Source organism: Lissotriton vulgaris, chromosome 3_1 (assembly GCF_964263255.1).
Source record: "Lissotriton vulgaris chromosome 3_1, aLisVul1.2, whole genome shotgun sequence".
Lineage (NCBI taxonomy): Eukaryota > Metazoa > Chordata > Amphibia > Caudata > Salamandridae > Lissotriton > Lissotriton vulgaris.
The window spans coordinates 150,866,836-150,880,299 of record NC_141689.1 but is presented as its reverse complement, the minus strand read 5'-3'; the positions used below and the strand labels follow the sequence as shown (position 1 = coordinate 150,880,299).

Genomic DNA, 13,464 nt, shown 5'->3' with positions numbered 1-13,464 from the left:
ATTTGTAAGGGGGTATGATAAAGTTGGCATATTGTTTTGTATGCTTGTAGTTTTAAGCTTGAGGAGTGGACTAACGTGTCAATTGAATGAATGAATGAAGCAGGATTTGTATCGCGCAACTTAGCCCCAAAGGGCGTCAAGGCGCCTTCAATTTTGTATAAGAAGGAGGAGATTTCATTCGAAATAATACCGGTAGGAAACCGTAAAGCCCATTTCTGTGCTATTTTGGGGCATTCATCTGATTTGTTTTCAGTAAAGCATCTGTATCCTTTGCTGATGGTGGCTTTCTTATCCCCCACTCTTTTATACATACATTGCCAAAAATCTGAGTCCACAATCTCTTTAAGTTTTTTTTTCCCCTATAAGGAAATCGCGTATTTGTATATACTTAAAATAAGTGTGTTCTGGTAACTTGTATATTAACCTCAGTGTATCAAACTCCAAAAAGCCTGATGAGCCGTATAAGACCCCCAATTTCATTATGCCATGTTTTGCCCATATCTTACATCCTAAACCATTAAAGATGCTCGGTAAGCCCGGATTGTTCCAAAGACTTAAAAGAGAATGGTAAAATGATACTTTATTCTGGATCATTAATATCCTCCATATACTGATTATATCTTTCGCAGTCTTAAACCTCACTCTTTTAAAGTAATTTGGGTCATTATTTCTAGCCAAAAACTGTAAGCAATCTGACCCTAGCATGAATCGATGGAAAAAATATGGGTTACTGGAGATAAACAAGCTCTGTAGCCGCCCCAAAAATGAGGCAAAGTAGTACATTCTGAAGTCTGGGAAGTTTAGCCCTCCTTTTATAAATGGTAGTTTGAAAGAAGAGAGTGCTCTGCGGTTCTTTTTGAAGCCACATATAAATCTGCCCAGTATGCCATCAAGTTTCCTGAAAAATATTTTATTTATCTTCAGAGGAATGCATCTAAATAAGTACAAGAATCTTGGCAAGATGTTCATTTTAATAAAATTGATTCTCCCAATAAGATTTAAAGGCACTTTATGCCATTTTTTAAGGAGAGCCTGGGTATCTTTCAATAAAGCATCATAATTCAAAGACATTATATCCCTAATATTAGATGTTATCTTGATGCCTAAATAGGTAGCAGCATGGCATATTCCCGTTACTTGAATCAGTGGTTTGTAATTAACTATAATTTGAGTCTTTCCCAAGTTTAACTTATATCCCGAAACTTCTCCAAAAGATTCTGCCTCTTTGACGATTCCTGCCATAGATTCAATCACATCACTTGTATTAACTGCCAAATCGTCTGCGTACGCTGTAATTTTAAGAGAGTTTGCCCCAGATGTAAATGGTTTTATCATCGCCTGGGATTGTATGGCATTAATGAAGGGTTCCATGGCGAGAGCAAATAATAGAGGTGATAATGGGCATCCCTGCCGGGTCCCTCTTCTTATTTGTAATTTAGTTGAGAGTAAGCAGTCGTAACCTATTAAAGCGTTAGGGAGGTAATAAAGTACCTGGATCTTCGTTAAAAATGTAATTTTGAACCCCATTGCTTTCAGAATTGCCCATAGATAATCCCACCCCACTCGGTCAAAGGCTTTTTCAGCGTCAAGTAATATCATACCGAGTGGGGAGGGATTAGTAGCAGCCATATCGAACACTGTGATAGCCGTGTTTAGATGCTGAGTGGTATCCCTGCCTACTACAAAACCATGCTGATGTTCACTGACCAATCTAGTCATAAAGGGGGAGAGTCTTATGGCTATTAATTTAGCAAATACCTTAGCGTCAGCATTGATCAGAGAAATTGGACGGTAGGACCCGCACTCCGTAGGTGTTTTATTCTTCTTTAAGAAGAAGATAATTTTAGCAGTATTCCAGGAGGTCGGGCCCCATCGATTGCGATAATCTGATTAATGACCGAGCAAAGTACAGAGATAAGTTCATCGCAACAAATTTTATAAATTTCAATAGGCAAAGTGTACTCTCCTGCAGCCTTCCCAGATGGAAGAGAAAAAATTGCTAATTTTAGTTCTTCCTTAGTGAAGTCTTTTTCTAGTTCTTCCATATCTCCGGTATCATTCTCGGACCGCCAGTTATTTCTAATATAGTTTTCCACAAGCTCCATTGGGGGTACGCTCTCAGGGGTGTACAGCTTAGTGTAATAATCAGCAAATTGTTGCAGTATCTGATCAGGGTGAGTATAATTAGTACCGTCTGCCCCTTTTATGCTCTTTATTAGTGAGGTGGCTCTGTCGTCAGCTATTTTATAAGCAAGAATTTTTCCTATTCTGTCGCCACTTTCATATTGTAAAGTCTTATATTTGTGTAGTTTAGCAGTGACTTTGTCTCTTAAAAATTTCTTAGTTTCACAGCGTAGGGTGGTTAATTTAAATTCCAATCTATCTTTATTTAAGTTGTGAGAAGCACCTGCACCTTCTTTTCTAGCAATCTCAGCCAAGTGTTCTTCTAGCCCCCTTATCCCTGATGTTATACGACCGATCTCTTCTTTCTGGTTGGCATTCTGCTGTATAATAAACTGCTGGGCAAAACCTCTGATACTGGCCTTGCAACAGTCCCATACTGAAGTGATTTTAGCTGTGTCGATATTGAACTCTAAAAATTCTTTTATATGTGCTTTCAGGAGAGGAATAAACGAAATATCGGATATCAGATGTCTGGGGAAAGAAAATAATCTAGGTTCCTTCTTTTTAGATATAATCTTAAAGGTTACCACTAGGGGATTATGGTCCGATGTTACCTTTGGGCAAATCTCCATTTTGCAGCTCTCCAAAATATGACTCGTTGCCCAAGCCATATCTATGCGTGAATACTTTTTATGGGGTATAGAGTGGTAAGTGTATCCGGCCAAGGTAGGATATAAATGTCTCCAGACATCTTTCAATTTATGTATACGGGCTAGCTCTAAAATAGATGCCCTGGTCTTGCACATCGATGTGAGGGAGTGCTCTTAGTTGTATCTTTTGCGTAATTTATGACACAGTTAAAATCCCCCATAAGTAGTATCTCTCCCTCCCACCCTAATAGTTCAATATTTAGACGGTCGAAAACTGCTGCATCGTCGTAATTAGATCCGTATACTGCACATAGGGTATATTTGAGACTAGATAGCATGATTTGAGCGATTACCCATCTTCCGGCTTTATCAGATGCTACCCTATTGATCTCAGCCTTGAATAATTTTTTCTTAAGTATAGCCACCCCACGGATAGACACATTCAGAGGTGTACAGTTTACAGGCTCATACCCCCCGTGCTCCAGCATTTTCCTATCTTTGTATCGTATATGTGTTTCATTTAATAATGCAAAATGAGGATTGTACATTCTTAACTCTTTAAACACAAGCTGTCTTTTGCTTCTATTATTGAGCCCTGAAACATTCCATGCAAGGAAGTTAACTTGACACATGTCTTAATTCAGAGATGTTTCGAATAACTGCTTCAGCAAAAAAATATACCAATTCTAAGATTATAAATTTGTACCACACATCGTGCCTGCTTGTGCCACCCTTTTCAGTTGCCCCCCCACCTCCCCCTGGCCTAGGCCTCAATCCCTCCCCCCAACCTGTACCTACCCGGAAGCCTAGCCCTATCTTCTAATGCCGCTGGATGGGCAGCCAGTCAGTGGGAGCTCCCCAAGGACCCTCTCGCTCCGTGTTAAATCATACATAGGCATCATATTGAAGGAATAGAGCGAATGAACAATATGAGTGAAAATAAGAAACAGAAAAAGGAATAACCAATCAGCTATCTGTGAACAATCAAAAACAATATTTCTGGTGGTTAGTGATCAGCTGCCAATGAGGCCAGGAATTGTTCGGTCTCCTTGAAATCATTAAATATACGGGTGTGGCCTGCCTTTGTAACTTTAAGCCTGGCGGACTCCTGGAGATAGACCACTGACCCCATAGATTTTAAAGGGTCTATCAGTTTGCACAGTTCCCACCGCTTGTCCATTGTGGCCTTGCTAAGATCTGATTTCGTAAAAAATTTAACATTATCCACAGTCACTGGGGAGTTGGGTCTAGCTTAATAGAGATTGCCTGTTTTAATAAGAAATTTCCCAAATATATCAGAATGGGTCTAGGGAATCTACTATCCTTGTTTTTAGAAAACATTGGCAACCTGCGAGCTCTTTGTATTTGGGAATCCCAATCGGATAAATCTGGGAAAGCTTTATGCAAGAGCTTAACCATGTATGCTCGGGCGTCGGCCCCTTCTGACCCCTCGGGAATTCCAAAAAAGCGCAGGTTCTGGCGCCTTTGGCGATTTTCCAGGTCCTCAACCTTGTTCTTAAGTGTCATAATATCTCTATCCTGGCAATCTGAGGATATAACAGTGGTAGCCAGAGTTTCCTCTACAGTGACAATCCTCTGTTGAATTTCAACTATCTCCTCCGTAACATTATGCAGTTTGCCTATGACCTCCTGCAGACAGCTCTGCATTTTGCAGTTGTCTTCCCTTAGTTAAGAGAAGTTGTGTAGAACCTCTTGACGATGTTCTAGAAGTGTCTTCAGAATTAAATCCACGGAGGTTCCCGCGGGGGAAGCTGTGGGTACAGCAGGTACTGGGCATGATTGTTGAGGTAAGATTGGTATCGATATTGAGCATGATGCCAAATGAGAGGCTTGGCTGGGCTCTATGCAGCCGGATGAAAGAAGGGATGAAGAGTCAGCAATCTCACCTTCTATATTGGGAAGGTCGGGAGCGTTACCTGCTGCTTTTGGTGCAGCTACCTGCAAAGGATCTGTAGGTGTATTGCTATTAGCAGAAATCTTAGGGTTATTCATACCCTCTGTAGGGCTATTGCCAGAGAGACGCATAGCTATAGTTTTTACACCTCCTTTAGCCTGTATCCACTTACGTAGTGGACTCTGATCTTTCAAAAGTTTCTCCCGGGCACTAGCATTGGCAGACGTTAATGTTGATGACAAAGTGTTAAAGTTCAGACTTCTGCCCTTCTTGGCCTTGATCTTCGCTTTCCCTCTCCTTTTAAGTAAGCCCATGTTTTTGCCATTCATCATTATTGCAGAGTCGTCTTCAGTCTCATCACCCTCGAGGCCATCCTCGATAACCAGGTCCTCATAGTCATCCTCGTTAGAATCCACCGGTGAGAGGTCATTTTTATCTGAGTCCTCTCCTTTCCCAATTAAAGTTCCATCCGATGCACTTATTGCAATTACATTTGTCTGGTTCTCTGTCTCGATATCTATATCAATGTTAGTGGAGCATTGACTTAGCACAGCTGGTGAACCTGGTTGATTAGAAACATCATCCTCAGTGATCAGCTTAGCTTTCTCCATATCCATATCCAAGACTAGGGTCTGTGCTGCCTTGCTCGCCCCCTCAGAAACTTGGTAAGTCTCTGCATCGTTTTGTGTAGTATCTCCAGAGTTTTCCTCAGACCGGCTTGTCTTAGTAGTAACAGCTGCGGGAGCTGCAATAGTGACTCCATTAGTAGTAGGGGCGCCAGCGTCTGTGTGATAATTAACCATCGGTACAAGTGAATTATCGCATAAGTTATGACCCCCACCGCTAGGGTGGCCCATAGTATTACGAAAGACCTGAGGGCTAGCTAGTCCCTTGTTATTCGCAGTAGCGTTCTTTCCTGATGCATTTTTACAAGCACTTGTTGCTATTTCATCCCCCCCAGGAATCAGTAATACTGGTGGTCGGATTATCAATTGCTTACCGCCTTGTTTGCCTGGTGTGGCGAGAGAAAGTGAAGTACCAGATTTAGCAGTCGCTGCTACTATTGCTTTTGCTGTTACTGGTAATGTTGTTACCTCTTTATGAATAATTTTAATTGTTTAAAGTATTTTAAATTGCATTTCTGACCTGGTACTGAGCACCTGCACAAGTGGTTTGTGAAACAATTCAAATAAAGTTGACCCCAGCCATCAAAGCTGGTAAAGAAAGAGAGGTTACAAAAGAATACGACTCTCGGGTGGTGCTAGGCTAAGGCAAGTGCCGCTTGCAGCCCCCTACCGGAACCCACGCAATTGCAACAAATGGCTAGGAAAGTTGGAGCCCCTTAGCGGCAAAATGTCATTTTACGTGGGTCTCCTAAATCCTTGCATCTAAATTGGTTAACACCATCTCCGGCCGCTGAAATGTTACTAGTAATGGCGCATTCACTTGACTCATTTGCAGTCAGTGTATAAGAATGCCCCTTGTGCGCGCATACCTGCTTGACTGCCATGGAGTATGTGAGGCTTGGGTAATCACCTGCAATTGTGGCTGGCTTCAATTTGTAGGATCTGACTTGCCAGTGCAGTTGTTGTTAAACAATTATGCGGGTATCATCAGTAGAGAGGGGCTTTGGCTATGACCACATGTTAGGAGCTAGGAGTACATATTTTTGATTGGACAATTAGGTGTGTGCTTCCACAAAAAAAAGTCCCTGCCCTCCACTGCAGCTGTGATTATTTTTACAATCCTGCTGGCTGAGGGTGAACTTTAAGGGGGTACTCACATTACATTGCAGTTCAGTAAAAGTGTCTTAGATTACTAGATAATTTATTCTGTTTGTCTTTCTCTGGCAGCAGCACAGATAAGAGGAGAGCAGTCATTAATCTACATGGATATTTAGGCCTGGTTTGACAGTGCGACTGTCACCTAACTTTTTAACCTCCACTAATATCATTCTGCAGTTCTGTGCTTCCAAAAATGCATATTTATTTCTGTGCTATTTACTTGTACTGGTTCACTTTACCATACATCATTCCTTTAAAGCCAGACCTATTGACATTGCAGATGCTTGTTTTTGCTGTTTTTAATCCGATCACAGAATAAATTCAACCATTTGATTCTCAGGACTCTGCTAATTGCAACTGGTATCCAGCAGATGGCGCAAGAAGACTGTTCTATATGGCATCTCACTTTGTCCTTGTTAATGAAAGGCAGCAAGTGGAAGTTCCGAAGTTCTAGCAATTATAATAATATTTTCATATTTTGTATAGCATGCATTGTCAAATCAAGTTTATTTCACGTTTATTCGGACCATAGGTCCACAAACAATACATGTCGCTAAAAAATTCATCCAACAAGTTAAACAAAACATTTAATTAACACACATAAAATCTCCTAAAACTAATTTGATCTAAAAGCCCACAATTATCTGATCGAAAAATAGCTATTTGTTAAAAAGATATAAAACTGCCTTCACTTTTTGCATCTATTTCCTCATAGCCACAGCAATATCTAAGTGGGCCATTTCTGTCATTAGTAACACAGCCTGGGTCCAAGTTTTAATCTCATATTTCATAAAAATTGGTTTTAAAAATGTAATACATTAATCCAAAAACTTCAGACAATCAAACAAGATGTGCAGCATATCACATTTGGACCCCAAAGAGCAAATGCAGCTTCCCTCCTCATTGATCACAGCTCGCTTTACAGAGTTGTTCATATAACTGGGGTTTACCCCAATTCTTACCCTCAGAACCTCATTTCGTAATTTGCTGTCAGGTAACTTATCAGTGTAGGTGAAGCATTGACCATCATTCCATGCATCGATCATAAAACAGATTGAAGTTTTACTTGCAAGATAGATTTTGTCCTGTGCATGCGATACTTCCTTCCCCGTCGACCTAAGTAACTTTTTATCAATATTAGCCACGGAGACAGTAGAGCATACATTAACGCTCATCTTCTTGCATAACTTTGTTATTATCCCCCTGCACCCACATGCATCAAACTCCTGTTTTACGATTCCTAATTTGCGATTTTTACCGAATCGCAAATAAGGAATTCGAAAACGGGATGCATGATTGAAAGTGCATATTATTTGCGATTCGGTAAAAATCGCAATTTTTACAGAATCGCAAATATTATGCGAATTCCAATTTGCGATTTTGCAATTCCCATTGATTCCTATGGGCCAAAAGGCCCATAGGAATCAATGGTAATTGCGAATTCGCAAATTTGAATTCGCAAAATGTGGATGCATTCCATGGGTGCAGGGGGGGTCCAAAGGACCTCCCCCTGCACCCCTGAAATGTATTTTAAAATGGATGTTTCACACACACATGTCCTAAGGACATGTGTGTCTGTAACATGACAGTGTTTAAAATGCTAATTTGAGCATTTTAAACATTTTTCGCAAATTACCACGAGGTTCACCCTCGTGGTAATTTGCCCCCCCTAATTGCGAATTCGCAATTTTAAAATTAATCATGCATTGCTTTTAAGGAATCGCAAATTTGCGATTCCTTAAGAGCAATCGCATTTTTGGAATTCGCTAAAAATAGCGATTTTTCCAAAAATGCTTGATGCATACTAAAAAGGTATTTAGGAATCGCAAACGGCCGATTTTACCGAATCGCACTGTTTGCGATTCCTAAATAGCTTGATGCATGTGCCCGCTGGTCTCTCTTGCCCATTTTAGTTCACTGACCTGAATTTCATATTTGCACCATTGTGATATTTTGGTAATTGCGCCTATTTCTAGGTCAAAAGCGCAAAAAGGGCCATACCAACTTGTGGACCCCATGAAGTCAGGCCTAGTTCCAGTCTTACTACCTGAACCATTGCTGACCGGGGGAGCATAAATTACTTTTTTAGGTTTTTACCTTCTTCCACATCCTAGTTTTCCTTACCACTTAGGAACAACAATTCTGAACCATACAAAAATTGCGGGGGTACAATAGCAGCGTAGGCTATTAGCACTGGATTGTCAGTCATAGCACTATAGGCTTTCTTAAACAATATCAGACCGCTAATCGAAGCAGAAGTTCTTCATTTAGATGCCTCTAAGTGGGTATTCCACTTCAGATTCTGCTCGAACCATAACCCCAAGTATCTATACTCTGTTACTGATTCCACTTTTTCTGACCCAATCCACCATGAGAACTCAGTTTTCCTCCGGCCAAAGCTCAATGTTTTGGTCTTGTCCATATTTATCACAAGTTTTTTCCTTAAGCAGTAGTCATTAAATACATTTAGTTTTCTTTGCAAGCCAACCTCGGTCTGGTCCATAGTCACCAGATCGTCAGCATAGAGTAAACATGCTATCTGCTTGCCATTTAATTTCGGGCTTGCCCCAAAGTATTCCCCAGCATTGATGGTAGGTCAGCTAGGAACAGGGAGAACAACAAGGGAGCTAATACACATCCCTGACGCAGACCATTTCCAATTTCTATTTTCCCTGATAAACTTCCATCATTTTATTGCGGAATTCAAGAATTCACGAGGCTACAATATTTTAGAGTTATCCTTAAAATGTTTTCTGAAGGCTATTTGTGCATAATTTGAGTGTTGCATCTTTGGGCTGGTTTTGGGCTGATACGAGTCTGTGTTAGGCTGAAATTTGGCTTATACTTGGACAGCTTTGGGCTCGGGACAGACCCTTGTGATTAGACAGTGTGGTTTCAGTAACCTTGCTGTAACAGAGGAATTCTCGTGTATCTGCTATAGTATTCCGGTCTTTGTTCTTGTGTAGTTCTTTTTGGGACTAGCATTATTAGTCCTGGTGCATGTTTAGTCTTGTTGGGAATATACATTTGCTATTAGCAAAACGTATGGTACACCATTGGGCCCAAACTTTACCTTGATTCCTGACAACTTGAATCCTGAGTCATCTGGAGTCATGTCATAAAGATGCGTCACCTAAATCAGCAACTTATCTACTTTTAAGGTCTATTATCTAGTGTAACATTTAGGGATTGGGTCCAGCAACACATCTATCATTGAATCAAGCTGTGCTGATAGAAGACATATGTTAGAAACACAGTCTGAAGTTTACAGGTCCAGTACAATGCAATGCAAAAAATCTAACATTTGGTATGTATTGTAAGCGATACAAGCGTTCTTGCATACAAGTTACTTTCTCGCATACAAGTTACTTTCTCGCATACAAGTTACTTTCTCGCATACGTTACTTTCGCGGATACAGGATACTTTCTACTCAAAATGCCCCAAAAAACAGGGACGTGATGGGAATAATAGGCCCGATTCGTGGAGATAAGTGTAAAAGCATGGGCAGAACGCTAAGACTCTGAACGGACATTGACATATTTTAAGATTCACAACACAGGTGCAACATGCACACTTTGTGCAATTATGCATTGGGAAAATGGTAAGTCATTAAAATCTCACAAGGCATTCCCAGCAGTAGGCCTGAGAACCTGTGGCTGGTGCTGTTTTCCTGGCTGACTATGGGGAAGGTTTGTGATTTGCAAAAACTGTCTTTAAAGTACTTTCATAGAAAGGTGTGTATATCTGTTTGTCCTTTTGCATATGCTTTTTTGTGAATCAGCCGCGATGTGATTATTTCATTCACACAATGACGATATTACTTGTTAAGGGCCAAGTTACACCTAAGTATGAGGTACTTGTTAACTTCTGAAGGGATGAGTAGATTGGGATGGGAATGGTTTGTCACAATTACATAAAGGAAATCTTCTAATTATGGATACTGGTCCTTAACATAACTGCTAATAAGGGATACGGCCCCAATCCCACTGCTGAGCAGGCTCGAGGGGGAAGGCTCAGGGCCTCATTAGAGTAGCAGGGAAACCTGTGTGGGGGAAGGGACCCTCTCCTCTTCCAGTCAGCTCTATATCCTCGCATCAAGTAACAGGCACTGCTTCACAGGGGTTGGTTGATCAATATCCCTTTCGTATGTCTGGCTGAATGGTGTCTTGTTTGTTCGGATTTATTCATTATTTTTAAGGTTTATCCATTGGAAAATCCTTCTTTCCTTTTCCCCCTCTTTCTTCTCTGTATCCTCTTTTTTTCCATCTGCTCCCTCTTATTCTCGCTTTTCTCCTTTCTTTTTCTGCTTTTTTCCTCCTCTGACTATATCAGCTGATAGTGATACATTTGTGGATGGAATACATATAAGCTAACCTGATTGGTCTTCATGAATGCATATTTTTATCTCTGGCAGAATACTTTTATTTACTATATATGGATGCATTTCATATGAATTATTTTTGGATTTCATCTTCTGATGGTCTGTTTATTTGCTCTCAAATGTATCACTTTATTTATATTCTGTATCTTCATTTGTTAATTTATAACAATAAAATCTTTTGAAATTAAAAAAAAGTAACAGGCACTGCAAATAATCGACTCCAGGAAGGGGGGTGAGATGTGGACCTGAGAGTACCAGATCCCTCTCCATTGCTCATTGTTCATTCCCAAATCCAGGCCTTCACGGCTTCCATTTACCAACTGCTTTGAGAAGATGGAGGGGGCAGTGGAAGGCGTGCTGCGTGTCGGTTACCAGAGGCCGAAGGGCAGTGAGAGGAGGGCACAGCTATGCTTGGGGAGCATTATCTGCTTTCTCCATGGTGTGGAGGAGTGCGAGGGCTGGGCTGCCTCCAGCCCCCGTCAGAGTCTTCCATGCATCACAAGGTGAAGTTTTCAATCATCTCCTCTGATACCATGGTCAGTTTTTCGGGCAACAAATTAGGAGATTATAGTGACATCTGTGCCTTCACAGGAACTCATGGTGGTTTCTGTAAAGACACAGAATGTTTGGAGCATTGTCACCATCTTTTAGGTGGCTGTGCACCAGTGCTTAAAAACAAAAATGCCAGAGCCCTCGTCAGGAGGCCACTACAGCCTCTGTCACTTCTGCCAATGACAGCACTAACACACTACTAATCATCACACTCTTAAAAGTGTGACAATCCTAGCCCCCCAAAGCTATAAAAACGGCCTCGTGGTAGGTATTAGTCATTTATATTGTGTATTGAATTAATAAACATCTATTGTGCTTATCTCTAAATTTGGCTGACAGCGCCACTGTGTGGCAGACTGTCATAAGTGCCGGTGTTCACAATTAAGTGCCAGTGCTGAGCACTGGAACTACTGGCTCAAATTAAGCACTGCTGTGCACCAACGTTTTGTTTTTCAGAAACAAACCACCAGAGCGGGAGTTTTTTTCTAAAAACAAAAAATGAATGGTTCTACACCCTGGAGTTTTTTCCATGGGTGTGTGAGATCATTTTATATTTTTTCTGATCTTTGCAAACAAAAAAAAGGGACGAGACCTTTCATTCTAAATAGGGCTGTCAGTCTGGTGGCCTTTATTCAACAGCCTGACTCCCGTGGGTCATCAGAGGAGGTTTTGGACACCGCCGTCAGAAGACTGACTATGCATGAGGCTCAAAATAGAGCCGTCGGATAAAGGGTATTTCAGACAGTGTACTCCGTTTGTGACAAAGTACCCCATCTGCTGAATTCTAAATCAATCCCCAAGTCTATAAACAGTAAGTGGCCTGTACCGCCCCAGAGCAGTATTCTTACAAGCAATCTCACTCCAGTTAGCTGATAACGAGGCCCAAATGTCATCAACAGCTCCTCCGCAATGGTGGAGTAACATCCCCCATTGCTTGGCTCAGAGCCAGCAAATGAAAAATAAAACGATGTTGTAGCATTGTTTTATTTTTCAGTGTCGGCTGTGAGCCAGGGCTGTAGGAAGGGGCGGGGAGGAGGCATGGGAAGAGAAGGGGAAGAGGAGTGCTATGTGCAGTCTCTAAGTGCGCATATGTGTTTTGGCCAGCCGTCTCAGGTCGACCAATACACACATACGCACTTAGGTTTCTCCAACCCGGTTGCATTGAGCAGCCCGGCAGGAGAAACCCCACAGACCTTCTGACCTGAGCGGAGCGTCTTTTCATCTTGCTCTGGCCAATCCCCGCACTGCTCTCAAGGAGAGCAGTGTGGGAATTGGATGGGGGTCTGTCCCAGAGACTGCCAGTAAGAGAAGAGGAAGCGCAACGCGATGAGGGAGGCGAGGCGGCCGTCAGCTTCAGGTTAGTAGACAAGTTCTTTTTTAATTAATATTTTATTATTAACCCCCCACTCCCCGCACGTGGACGCGACCCCTCCCACGTATCGTCCACCAACCCCACCACCCTTCATTTGTGACTGCTGTCACTGACAAATGTGCAAGTTTTCCAGAAGTGAATGTTAATTTTGAACTGTACCGTATTGACTCTAAACATATTTCTTTTTCAGTTGAACATCACAGCCTGGAGAGACTACAATAAAACTTTCCTGGAGACCGAATTTGTTACAGTAAATTCCTCGGTCACTGAGTACACAGTGGCGAGTTATGATACAAACTACAAAGCTAATATCCGGGGACTGACATCAGCTGGACTGGGAAAGGCGTTAACATGGACATTTACGACAAAAATATCAGGTAACAGCTGTTCCAATGTATATGATACCCCGAGATATTAAATCACATGGGATGGCATCTCTAGGAGAGTAAATATTTACTTTGTGTAGCATCAGAAGATAGGTCTTTCCTTATAGCCCACCTACTTGCCTATGAGATAGTTCTGCGGGTGTCTTGTCTGAGGCACCCTGGGGTGGATTAGCAAAGGGGGTTAGATACACATCAAGGCAGACATGTAATACGTGAGGAACGACAAGCCCATATGTTTTCCAATGTTTGCTGTAACACTGTTTTGCTCTTAGTAGACAGTTTTTTTCTCTGCCTACAAC

General features: G+C 41.5%; 1 pseudogene across 1 annotated transcript in view; it reads left to right on the top strand.

The window, feature by feature from the left end:
• LOC147726128 (uncharacterized) overlaps nt 1–13,464 on the top strand; it is a 261,305-nt pseudogene that overhangs the window by 216,895 nt on the left and 30,946 nt on the right. The window contains exon 7 of the transcript XR_015309266.1: nt 12,970–13,156. The product of XR_015309266.1 is annotated as an uncharacterized LOC147726128 (transcript). The remainder of the gene's footprint in view (nt 1–12,969; nt 13,157–13,464) is intronic.